This window comes from Lepisosteus platostomus, chromosome 14, assembly GCF_059453375.1.
Source record: "Lepisosteus platostomus isolate fLepPlt1 chromosome 14, fLepPlt1.hap1, whole genome shotgun sequence".
In the NCBI taxonomy this organism is placed as follows: domain Eukaryota; kingdom Metazoa; phylum Chordata; class Actinopteri; order Semionotiformes; family Lepisosteidae; genus Lepisosteus; species Lepisosteus platostomus.
The window spans coordinates 4,863,879-4,877,457 of NC_142624.1; the positions used below are offsets into that span (position 1 = coordinate 4,863,879).

The 13,579-nt window shown below is 39.9% G+C and overlaps 1 protein-coding gene across 13 annotated transcripts in view; it reads right to left on the reverse strand.

The window, feature by feature from the left end:
* Positions 1-807: 807 nt before the first annotated feature.
* The window catches only part of LOC148648765 (abl interactor 2), a 104,318-nt gene continuing 91,546 nt past the window's right edge, over positions 808-13,579 (reverse strand). For all 13 annotated transcript variants that reach the window (XM_088606659.1, XM_088606658.1, XM_088606661.1 and 10 more), the window contains 6 exons: positions 12,347-12,471; positions 7,383-7,505; positions 5,370-5,483; positions 3,307-3,352; positions 2,332-2,462; positions 808-1,713 (listed from right to left, as the gene is read on the reverse strand). The gene's annotated coding sequence lies outside the window, so the exon portion shown is untranslated. The remainder of the gene's footprint in view (positions 1,714-2,331; positions 2,463-3,306; positions 3,353-5,369; positions 5,484-7,382; positions 7,506-12,346; positions 12,472-13,579) is intronic.

Consider the following 13,579-nt stretch of genomic DNA (forward strand, 5'->3'; position numbering starts at 1 on the left):
TACAGTGCTCTTACAGTTTAGTTCCAGCTTTGCTCTTTTAAAGAAATGCTGATTCCCATTAAGGGCTGCGTTGCAAAGAAAGTAATACAGATGGCACTCCAATTTTTTTTTTATTCATGAATGGATGGCAATGTATCAGATCACTACTACCTACAATATACCACGAATTTTGTTCCTGTCCAATTCTATAGGTAGTGATACAGTGTGATGTGTTTTTCTGGACAATTTAGCAGTGAGGTTTAAATTTGTTGTTCATGCTCATATTTCGGTACAGGGCATTTACATGTTCTAATAAGGACATTGTGATCTTTGCCGCAGCCCAAGCAAAAGTCTAAGGAAGTTGCTCCTATTTAGATCGTTTGTGTACAATTCAAGAAAAACTAGCTTCACACATTTACTCATAATGACGGAGAAGCTTAATCTTTAGAGCCTGTATATCTTAAAATGGCCGTTCCTCTGATGATTTGATACCTTTCAGCCCTGAATTGGAAGCTGATTAAAATGTAGTCCAGCCACATTTGTTCACAAAGTGACTCTTGTAAAAGCATTGATTTATGCTGGTAGTGGGACTGAAGCCTTTTTTTTAAAAACACAATGCAGGGCAAAGCACTGTGCAAATATACTAGGGGCTAAGTGCATTTGTAGGCCAGATGATCGATGCTGTATTTAATTTGTGTTGGAGGCAATTGCCTGGCATGTTACATGTAAGACCAGTTGTCCCTGAAGGAAGCGCAGGCATTTCTAGCCTGGTTTTGTTCCATTTAATTTGTAGTGTACTTTTTGAGAAAAAGACCACACCCAAGCAACTTTTAAATGTTACAGGTTTTTTTTATTTGCCTTCTTTCCCCATATTCTGTACAGAGCCAGGCAAGCCCCAGACTCATTGTACAAGTCTTTTAAAGCCCTCGCTGCCTGCTTGTTTCCATGCTTGTTTTTAAGGCTTCAGTAATAAGTTCCCAAGTTCAACAGCTAATCCTCTGCGAATAGCCACAGATAATACATTTACTTGTCAAAACCCATTTGCACAGGGGTGAGGACCGGCATGCGAATACATTAATTTAATTACAATCAGGATGTCAATTGTTTATCTCTTTTAAGCCCTTCACAGTTTAAAAAAGTCAAATTGTTCATTTACACAGAATTTTATGCCCGTTTTATTTTTATTTTATGGTCTTTCGCCTTAAAATGGTTAGGCTCCAGTGTAAGATAATCTGAAAATGGAATATGTGTAATTCTTAAAGCTATGATGTAAGAAAGGTGGTTTAGACCCATGTAAGTGTTTTTAAAAAAACACTGGAGTTTAATTAAAATCTGTCCTTTACAGAGTAGTTGATTTTTTTTCTGTGGCTTAGTACTTCTGTAAACAGCACGTAGAAATCGATTATACCTAGGTGATAATTGGGCATTGTTCAGAAGATACAGACAAGCCTCAGTGAGATACTGGAAGCCATCTTTATTGATGTATTCACATAGTTGGTGGACAAGGGACAGGGACACTGCTTTGGCAGTGGAGTTGTTAATGCAACAACCGCTGAATAAAACGGGGCTGGAGATCTGTTTTTATGCTGCAGAGCTCTCGCTGGTCAGGAACTGGGGCTTGTCCTTCCTCCAAGCTTCTGTTATGAGCTTCATTTGCATAAGCCGACTTCAGAGGGTTGTTGTGAAATGACAAAGATGCTATTGCTGAAGGACTGCTAGTATTTTCCAGTGTTTCTGAAAGAATAACAAAAGAGCCTGAGCTGTTGCAGGTTTCCCAAGGACTGATTTCCTCTGGCTCCCCTGCAATCCTGAACTGGCAGAACTGGTTAGAAAATGGATGAATCTTCATTAAAATCATGGAGGGGTTTCCCCTATTACACAGCAACATACACATAGAATGCTGGTGTAAGGCAAGGTGGTTTACAGCTATTTCTGGTGGGTCAGCATGTCTGCACCTGATAGATAAAACTTTAGTGATCCCGAAGGGAAATTGAGGTGTTTCAGCAGCCCAGCCCAAGCCAAGCAAGACAGACATCAGAATAGACTAAAATTAAAATAACTTCAGTTATACAAAAATAAAAGGTGTGTGCAAAATATGCTAATAGTCACTGTAAAACAATAAAATATGTGCAAAATGCACAAGTGTGTATATATAGAGTGAAATAATCATACCAGTTTCTTTCTTAATGACCAAAACCAGGTCTTTCATTGGCCCAAATAAACCTTTATCGGAAGTGAATTGTGAACATGGTTAGAAAAAGGGCCATTGGCTCATTGCTTTTCCAGTTGTTGAAAATTCACCAAGATGAATTTTAACACTCTTTATTCGGACTTAAAAAATATTCAACTTACAGGATGTCCCCATGTTCATTACTCTAGGAGGTTAGTGAGGTAAATACTGGACTCGTTCCTCTGTCCACTCTGTACATGCGTTGTCACCGTGTCGTCTTGGGTGGGGTTTGGAGAAACAATTGGATCGGGACCTAAAGTGAAAATAATCCAAGTTTTAGTCTAGGAGACACATTTGCACATATATCGGCTTGTACAGCTCATTTACAACAAATAAAAAGAATATAATTATCAAAGTTACACATTTAGATTTCATTTTAAAATATTTTTATGAGTGACCAGCACATGGAAAGCTTTTCAGTAATAAGTGGGACCTGAAATGAAATGTTACTACATTACTAAATAAAAAATAAGTAAGACACAGTTAACTGAGCAGGGACATAATTACCCAGTATGTAATGTACATTCTCATCTTTTAACATTAAATTTCAAAGAAACAGTCTAAGGTTTACATCATAAAAATGTTTCCCAGACTTTAATCTGTGAAACAGAGCTGCCTGAAGGGACTACTGCAATGACTGAGTTCATTGTTATCCAGAAGACTTGCCCCAGGGGGTAAGACTTACAGTAACTGCATTATTGAAGTGTAGTACCACCATGAAGATGAGAAGAATTAAGGAAAATAAAAACGCAGCTTGCACTGCAGAACATTTGCTTACTGCAAGTATTCTGTGTTGCAAATGTAAATTTGCAAACGAAGCAGAAAATACAACCATAAAGTTACAATTTCAAATGTTTTCTTAAGAATACTGCTTTTAAATGTGCTTTACAAACTCATGTACTGACTATACAGAGACTTGGCTTATGAACACTAGAGGCAAAAGTACAAAGATTGCAAAATCTAAAGTGACTTAAGATACTATACATTCCTAATTTTTATAGTGTTATACAAATATTTGTATCATCAGAACTATGAAAACGTTTGTTCATGGGCTCGCAATTTTTTCCCCCATCTGCCAATAAAGTTGGTTTTACTACCTCCAGCTGGATTTCTTCCATTGGGCTGCATAAACACATACACCATCTGTAAATGAAAAACGTTCCATCAGTTATACATGCCTGCCCCCAGTTTCATTTCCAGGGCGTCCTTTCTGCCAAGAGCAGCCTTTTCGGCAGTTTCAAGTGAATGACTGAAGGTGGGTTGCTGCGACTGTTTTCTTCAAAAGAACGCTTCAGCAAGTGGACAGGACGCCAGTGGAAACTTGGTAAAAGCTGGAGAACGTTTTTTTGTTTTCAAAACAATTAATACCAGAAACAATTTACATGCCCAGCAGCAAAAGAAATGCAAAGAATGCTCAGCCTATCCTGCTGCAGTACTTTCAGTGCTTCTGAAATTGTTCTTATTTCCAGAAACTATTTTTTTCCATCCCTGAATGCAGGAGGTCTGGATAGTTACACAGCTTTTTTTTTTTTTACCCTTGTATTCAACTTTTAATCTTGATGCATTGGAATGATGTTAGGAACTTGCATTTTCTGGCTGCAATGAGCTGCAGAGGTGTGTGTGTGTGTATATATGACTTAGGACACATGAGCCAGTGTTAGAAATGAAATCTCTAGAAAAACCCAGGTTACCCATGGAGACCCACTGCTGTGCACTACCTTGTAGTACAACTTTACTGTACTGCACCAAGGTGTCATTGAGGCAGAATGACAGTGGTAGAAGATTGAACTTTCTGACAGGTTGCTCTTACAAGCAGATGATCACTAGAGGCCACTGTCTGACTGTCTAAAGCTTAGTAATGGAGGACAGATGCATTAATGTTACATCAATCCAGAAACAAAGAAGTCTCTTTTGGGATACATCATCTGGCTCATGTGGGTCATTGGCTTCAGAGCTACAGTACAAGCCTCTATAGCAGACTGATCCAGTCTCACTACATGAGCTCTTCAGGCAAAAAAAAAAAACAGTTTTCATAAACAAAACTCCTTCCTAAAAGTCACTGCATAAAGTTTGAGTGTGTATTGAGAGTGCACCAAGGTTGGACAAAGATGAACCGTCATTCCCTTAAACATGAGAAAGGAGGTAACAGTTTCCTCTTAGTTAAGCACTTGTCACCCCTTGCTTAAGACCATAAGACAAGTTAAAAATCAGATCAGAAGAGGTCATTTGGAATAACTGTGCAGCAAAAATGAACAATAACTTGTTTATTTTTCCATCCATTTTCTAACCAGAACCTGTGCCAGAAAGCAATGGGCGCAAAGCAGGATACACCCCAGACAGGACCCTAGTCCATTTCGAGGCAAGCACATTCACACCGGGGCCAGTGTTCCCAGAAGCCAATTAACCTTCCAGTATGTCTTTGGACTGTGGGAGGAAACCCATATGAACACGGGGAGAACATACAAACTCCACACAGACAGCACCCCAAGTCTGAAATTGAGCCAAGGGCCCCAGCGCTGTAAGGCAGAAGTGCAAACCACTGTAACCATGGCCCATCCTCGTTTATTTTTCCAGTAGTTAACTGAGGCAAGGATATCATTCAAGTCATTTTTTGAAGGAACCCAGGATATTAACATGACTGGGCAGCTGGTTGCTTGTTCCATTCTCCTACAACTCTTTGTGTAAAAACAGTCTCCATTTTATCATTCCCCCATAGCTTCCACTTGCGTCCTCTAGTTTGTGTCTCACTGTTGATTCTAGTCCATTGGGTGGACTTTGTCAATGCATTTGATAACATGATCCCCATGTAGTCTTCTCTATTCAAGACTGAAAGTATTCAGTTCTTTTAGCCTGTCAGTATAGGACACTGGACTTTGAGCACAGGAGGGTATGTGATCGCTCTTCTCAGAGCAGCAATTTCTTTCTCATATCTTGGAGACCAGAGTACAAGATAAACCCCTGCTGTTATTTTTTCCCCCACAGAGTGTGCTGGAAACATTTCAAGATGCTTAACTTTTGTCACACTAAAAGGCCCATTAGTCTCAGCTTGCCCATTAGCTTAATTGCCAATAAGAGCTATTGGGATGTATATAAGGTTGTGAGGTCACATGAAGAGAAACTGCCTCAAGCAGAGTAACAACATGCCTGTGCAGACGCTCACCTCTTCACTGCTGTCCGATTCGGAACTGGAGCTGGTAGAGCTGTCACACTGCACAGACAGACCTTGGATGCGATCCCCAGAAAACTGTACCCGACTTGAACAGGAGGATGACGCCTGTGTATGAATGAATCCCAGTTACTGCAGCTCTCACGATAACACAACACTTGGCACCTGCTTGTCTACTTCTAATATTATCCCTTTTGTGCATATGGAATAAAGGTTAGCTGCTCTCATGAAGTTCCAACGTTGCGTCTTGAATTGGGTTTTTGAAGAGGAGAGCAGAAAGAAATTAAACATTAGTTCTGCAACCTAGCAGCTTTCAAAGCGCAAGAATCGTCTCTAAAAGATTGAAATAGACCCTAAATACAACCTATTTGTAAAGAGAATAGAACTATGGTTTTATTCAATAGTTATTTGCAAAAAGAACCCTGTACATTTACTTGTAACCATTATTTAGATTGGTTCTGTATATTTAAGAGATAATGACCATCTGGATGTTTGTGTGCATGTTTATTGAGCACATTCTCCTTTTGAAACAGCAATCAAGCCAACTGACAAGGACTGAAAAAAGACTGTAAGCGATATGATCAGCTTATATTGTGTCTTTAGTGTACTTGATTGTAAGTGCAGTGACTTGGAATTCCTGAAAGCCAGACAGTCCTCTGGGAAAAAATAATCACACAGCAGAGTAATTAAAATACTCTCCACTATCATTTCACACATATGAATAAGGTAAATTCTGGAGATATGCTGAAAATACATACAATAATGTTCTCTATTTCAACCATCAATCAAAATGCAAAGAGATCTTGCATTTGGGATGTTTTGTACTCAAAGACATTCTTTTTTCCTATACAGATTCGGCAACTTGTGGTTTTCCCTTATCGACAGCTCTCATATTAAGTGATGTGTTGTGAAGTGGAATTCAAATCAAAGAAGGATAGCCTGACTGAATTTGCATAGTGGGGCCAATTTTATCACCATCCACCCTTTTAGTTGCTATGTGTACTTCAGCTGTCAGTAGAGATTTGTATATTCTCAGGATAAGATCAAACCTACTCTTCTTTGAGCTACCCAGTCATGTCTTGCAAGGTAACTCACCCAGACATACTGTTATAAACAATAAGGCACAAAGACAGACAGTTTAGCAGCCTTCACTATATCTTTACTGTATACAGTGGATATAAAAAGTGTACACACCCTTATTGAAATTGCAGGTTTTTGTGATGTAAAGCCAGAAATCAAGATAAATCATGTCAGATGTGAGCCTGGTTAGTACCTGGATGGGAGACCTCCTGGGAAAAACTAAGGCTGCTGCTGGAAGAGGTGTAAGTGGGGCCAGCAGGGAGTCCTAAAGCCCCTAAAGTCCTAAAGGGGGACACCATACTGTAAAAAGCACCGTCCTTCAGATGAGATGTAAAACAGAGATCCTGACTTTGAGGTCATTAAAGATCCCAGAGCGTTTCTCCAAAAAGAGTAGGGTTGTAACCCCAACGTCCTGGCCAAATTTCCCATTGGCCCTGACCAATCATGGTCTCCTAATAATCCCCATTTATGAATTGGCTTAATTACTCTCTGCTTTCCTCCCCACTGATAGCTGATGTGTGGTGAGCGGTCTGGCGCACTATGGCTGCTGTCGCATCATCCAGGTGGGGCTGCACACTGGTGGTGGTGGAGAGGAGTCCCCATTACCTGTAAAGCACTTTGAGTGGAGTGTCCAGAAAAGCACTATATAAGTGTAAGCAATTATTAATAATTAAGCAACCAACAAAATTCAAGAGAAAAAAAAATTAGGAAAAATAATTTAAATGAAAAAACCTAAAACACCCTGGTTGTATAAGTGTGCACCCCCCAACTAATACTCTGTGGAAGCACCTTTTGCATTTATTACAGCAGTAACTCTTTGTGAATAAGTCTCATCAACTTTGCACCCCTGACTTTTTTATCCCACTCTTTCTTGCAAAAAAGTTCAAGCTCCTTCAAATTGCCATTCAAATTGGGTTGTGCGCTTACCACAAAATGACCAGTTTTAAAATCGCATTCATCTGGATCTTTCCCAGAGTTTTGTGGACAAATGGTCTCTTGGATGCCAAAGTTGAGAATCATGTTGTAAGAATCCTGCCCTGTTGGGATAACCTGAAAGACAAGGAACGAGGGGAAGAGATAAGATCAGCCGGGAGAAAAAATTAATATCGGCAGTAAGAGGTGTAGTAATGCCATCTACAATTCAAGTCTTATATTATCCAAAAGTATTCCAAAAGACCCCCGAAAGTTAGCTTAATGACTGCAATGTGCAGCAACTGGACAGCAGCACTAAAAGGCAGTGTGGAGAACCTTTTAGGTTGAAGAACTGGTCAGTCTGAGCAGCCATATTTGGCTGGCCAGACCATTGGTTACTGAGATCTGTAACCCTGTGTGATGTTCTTTAATAACTAGAATACTAAACATACACTGAAAGCCATAAAAAGTGCAACAACAGTGTTACAAAGTTACAAAAATACAAAGTCTGTTGCACTTTTCTCTAGCTGCACATACTCAATGGCTCTAAATACTCTTGGATCAGGGCTTAAAGGAAAGACAAAATATACTGGATTAAACATTTTTCCTTTTTGTTTTTGAAAAACATGGATTCTGGTTTTATATACACTATTTACAAATTCCATCACTATCATGGTCACTGATAAACTCCCAAATTTTCTGCTTTCAAGCCACAACAAGATTCACGGTCTCAGAGCAGACAGAATCAGTCTTGGTAGTTTTCATTGCTTACTGATTAATCTAGTCTTGAGCAGGCATCCATTTCCTGAAATATGCCCTTGGAAAGGTGAACAACCACCTTGATTGGGCATTATTATAAAGGTTGAAAATGGCCAAATTGCTCGCAAAGAAACATTTCAAAACCTGCTTGATTGATCAGAACTAAATATGGCACACTGGATTAAGTGAACAGAAGGAAGGTTTTGCTAAAAGAAATTGCAGACCACATACAAAACGTTCCCAGTTAAAATGTTATAAATGTTAATCACGCACCTACATGTACAGTACATCTAATTCAGATTCTGCATTTAAAATTAAATTTAATATTTTAGATGCACCAGAGAACGATGTTTCTCCAGACACATCTTAGGGAAAAAATGACGGGAATCATGTCTATTCATGATCAGAATGCATGTGGTAAAACATTTTTCGATCACATTGTGTCATCACTGAAGTAGCCTTAAGACACGATGGAATGTCATCTCAAAAAGGACAATCTGATTTGTAAGGTAATATTCTTTTTCCTACAGCCTCGTGGCCTATGTCATAAAATAGAGATGTTTGCAATCACCTTTTTCTTTTGGATCCATGTGCTCTGCATATGCCAGCCTTGAATTTTTAAAAAAAAACTCCACCGGTGCCTATATTTCACAACCGCTCTGCAAGAAGACTAGAAACCTCTAGTCACTTTCTTCAAATCGTAGATCACTTTGATATGTTCTAATATCCCTTCCTTTTAAGCAAGCAGTACAATACTTCTTCAATTAAAATTTGCTCCTGCTGTTTCAAGCCCATGGTAAAATCAGCATTATTATGACAGACGCCTTCACCTAACCCCTGAGCCAGTATTATCACTGCGTCATCCTGTAAATTGCCACTGGAATGGAACTTTAGAGTTCAAGTTCAGCGTAAAACAACTTAATTTAATCTGCTTGTTACATTTATGCTCTGTCGAAATTACTGCTATGTATCTGTATGTACGTGATACTAATTTAGCACGTACATTTTTTTTTATTCTGCACAACACCTGGGCAGGTTACACTCCGGGCGTGACACCATTGCATCGCATAAATATTTCTTGTTGTAATACGTTCATTGTTAACTCACATCGTAGCAGGGCGTCTGCGGGCACATAACTAGCAGTTTGTCGTCGGAGAAGAATTACGCCGAGACGGAGAAGTGAATATCTGCGGCAGTATGTAACAAATCCGCCAAGCCATGTGGCTGAGACCAATCCCCTCGCTTTCTCTCAAGAAACAGCTGAATTAGATCTTTGGAGCAATTAACCACTTACACATTGTTGGGCTAGATGGCCTCGTCTCGCTAGCACTGTAACTGTTCTTAATCAAGTCAAATCTACTCCATTTGTATTATTCTACATATTTGTTTTCAACATCTACAAGGCAAAAAGGTTTTGGAGAACAGGCTAAAAAAAGAAATATTCTGGAACACCTTTGATCTGTAAAGAAGTTAATACTGAAAGCAAGAAAACGGCATCAGCCTGGTGTCAGACCCGCATAGAAGTTACTCAGGTATCACCACAAGAGGGCGCGTATGCTATATAGTTAATAAATACTGTACATGTTAAAGAGATATTCAGGATTTAAAGAGCAAAGACATCGGTACTTTTATGAAGTCTGACACATCGCAATTTTCAAAACTGATATGCTGTCTAGGTAAAAGTCGTAACATGTCCATTACCTCAAAGGAAAGGAAGCAGTTGGCTCGTTATTATATTCATTTCTGCAGACAGAAACGTATTTTTCTTTGTGCTATTCCACCCTGACCTCCAGACACAAATGAATTAGCTGTTAGGGAGCTAATCAAATCTCCTGCACTGTGTCACCTTTTGAAGACTGGCAGAGAATTTCAGTTCTGAAACTTACATTTTCTAAACGTAAATGTTCACCTGCTGTTTTGGAGGCAAACAGGCTGTGTTTTTGTGATGTGGGTGGTTTCATTCTTTGACCATATGGATTAGGAAGTGAACAAATAAGCTATTTTTTTTGCATCACACCGGAGGGTATAAATGTGGTGTAGCACAGGGATTCATTTCAGGCCTGTGGCTCTCCTGATCTGTTCCAACAATTCTAATTTGATCAATTTGCTGATTATTGTCAAATTGGTGGGACAGGTGTTTAAAACAGAAACGGAGGGCAAGATCGTGGACTGGGCAGACATTAAATCTAATATTAACAAGTCCAAAGAGGCCCCCTGTGATGGACTGGTGTCCCGTCCAGGGTGTTTCCTGCCCTGTGCCCCCTGCTTGTCATGATAGGCTCCGGCTCCCCTGTGACCCTGAACTGGAGAGAAAATGGATGCACAGAAGTTATCCAGACGGGAAGTAGAAATTCACATGACTATCACAAGGGTGATTCTGAGCCCAGAGAAGCTACACATGAAAGGGACCTGGTTGTTTGTGTAGATTCTCTGTACAAGACTAAGAGGGGAACCAGTAAAAAAAAACAAAAACAAAAACAGCATGCTTGGGTACATAGAGCAAAAAGTACATTTAAATCGAGGCAAATATTGCTCAAGCTGTAAAACACTTTAGTAAAATCTTATTTAGAATATTGTGTTCATTTGTTTCCATCATATTGCTAAAAGGATGTTATAGCTTGGTAAGAGGTCAGAAGAAGTGATTCAGATAGTGGCAACTGAGCGCTTTGGGCATAACACTACCCAGAAAGAATGGTATGGAAAATATTATACTTAAGTCAGTTTTTTTTTTCTGTTTAGTCCTAAATAAAGTTAAGTAAAATATGGATGGCAGTAGCCAAAGGTGAAGCATGCCCTGTAACATGGTGAAGATAGGCAATTGATCCTGATGACAGCGAAACAGTGGGATCTGGGATTGAATATGGTGGATTGTGGGAAGTTTGTGGGGCCAGACTGAACACTTCAATTTGGGAAAAACAGAAGATGTTGTCAATTCATGTTGGTCTCTTTGCCTTACGGTTCATATGTCCCAAATAATTGTTCAGACATTTTTTTGCTTGGATACCTTTTACCTCTAGTTTTTAAAGTGCAATTTAAAACTTTAATAATATAAAAACAGGAAGTGGAGCTGCTCACGGTAGAGCAGTACTGTCGTCTCCCGTCAATTTCTTTGCAACCAGTGAAGAGTGACATTTCAGAATACCAGAAATGAACACTGGGTCTCTCAAGGAACATTACTCACTTGACATTTAATGAAATGTTTCACTCAAGTCAGTCCTCAAAACTCTTGAGTACTCAAAAGGGAAAAAAAAGAAACTATCATTGAGTGTTTGATAAGTGCTGAGAATATTAGGGAAGATACTTTGTATACACACAAGTACAGAAATTTGATACACAATGTAACAAAGTGCAAATGCTACATGGTTGAGGCCAGAATTTAGAGTTCCTTCAAGCAGCATCCTGGATGACGTTTTAGATTAACTTAAGTAATAAATGAACAAGAACAAGGCTCTGCATGGCTTGGCACCTCAGTACTTGTCTGAACTATTATTGCCCTACTCCCCACCTCACAACCTCCGCTTTTCTAATTTTGGTCTCCTAACTGTCCCCCAAGCCCGTCTACACTCTATGGGTGACAGGGCCTTCTCCTGTTATGCCCAAAAGCTCTGGAAGTCTCTCCCCAAGGATATCAGAGAGTCACCTTCTCCAAACTCCTTCAAATCCAGACTCAAAACCTTCTTTAGAAGAGCCTTTACTTAACTGGTTCCATTCTTTACCCCTCTGCTCCTACTATACTTAGTACCACCATCCACGGTCTCCTCTATATATTGTAATTATGTTTTATCTTGTCTATTCTTTTTATTTATTGTTGTTGTCATCCTGTAAAGCGCTTTGAGAAGCCACCTTTAAAGGCACTATATAAAATAAAGTATTATTATTAGATGGACCAACTAGCCTTGTTAGCAACCTTTCTTATGTTCCTACTATGCTGCTGTTCTGCAATTCATTTCATTTGAGGAGCTGGTTCAGAGCTCCACGGCCTTACAGCTGGAATGTAATGTAAAGAACAAAGGTCGCTCGTCGCAGAACAGACCGACGCCTCATGTTTGTCTTCTCAAGAGCAGGACCCGGCGTGCCAGAAGAGAACCAACAGCAGGGCAAAGTGTTGACCAAGGGCAACATTGTGAGGTGAGCTGGCAGGTCTGGCAGTGAGGCGGCAAGCTGTTGTGACCCAGCCGGAGAGGCGAGGTGACGCTAAAATGAGAATGGGCGACACTTACGTTCCTTATGAAGCTCCTCGTTATTCCGTACAGGTTGGGGCCCCTAGACTGCGCGTTCACATGAGCAATGGAGGCATTAAGGGCATGTTCAGCGAGCGGCTGGTCCAGAGGAAAGACAGGGAGACCTGGAAGAGTCACAAGGCAGGTAACAGGACGTGGGAAACAAAACGCAACGGTGCTCCTATGAAATCACAGGTTTCCCCTTTTGGCATCAGGAGGACTTGAGGGTGCAGCTTGAGGTTGCATCGCATACATGCTCATACCCAGACAGGGGGAGGATTTGTTGAATGACACAGAAAACCTTCCTTCCGACTGCTTTCACTCAGATACTGCATTAAAACAAGGAAAATGAAAAAGAGGGTTCTTTCTGCTACAGACGTTCGCATACTGTATGAAAGTGTTCTGAATCAATGTGCTGCACTGGCGCTATAAATAGCTGGGGCAGCTCAGCAGCATCTCAATGTTTCTGCTTTATTTGTTCCACTTTCAGCTCCATCAACCATATCAATCTCCAGTGCTCTATTCCCATTGGCATGCACTGCAAATCCTAAAGGATTTTTACATTTGTCCCTCTGTGACGCACAGAAAATGTCTGTTCTCCCTTTTTAAAGGTTTATCAGGACTTATCAGTGTCTGATAATTGCTCTGTCAGTATTAAAACTTTCTGGCATCACGGCTACAGTCTTTTTTATAGACTCTTTGTCGACCTGTCCCCCTTTTTCAATCAGCACAGTTTCTTTATCTTTCCCGGCAAAACCTCATTTGTGCACATTTGTAAGTTGGCGTAAAAGCTGCCTTCTGAAACGTATTTCTCCTCAGAATTTCTAAGGCTTCTGTAGCTAAGCAAGAGTGAAGGTGGGCAGAGCTGGTGCTTGAAAGGTGAAAAAGTAAAGAAAATCTACATCCAAAAGGCTAAAAAAAAGGCACAAGAACTGAGAATAAATCAACAAGTAACTATGACCATGTCATAAGATGACATAGGGCCAGTGTAGCAAATACCAGGAAAATACAAGCTGGAAAACTTAAGGAATTAAATAGTTGTCTGGTCTTTTTTCATGAATTTCATAACCAGGTCTTCTGAACTCCTGACACAAGTTACCGTATTTGTGACACAGATCTCAAACTCTGCAGGATAAATTATCAATTAACTGATGTATTTGCGAAAACTCTCTATATTTGACACGTTTTATTTCCATGAATGATTTAAAAGCTAATTGCTTGATTCAAGTTACA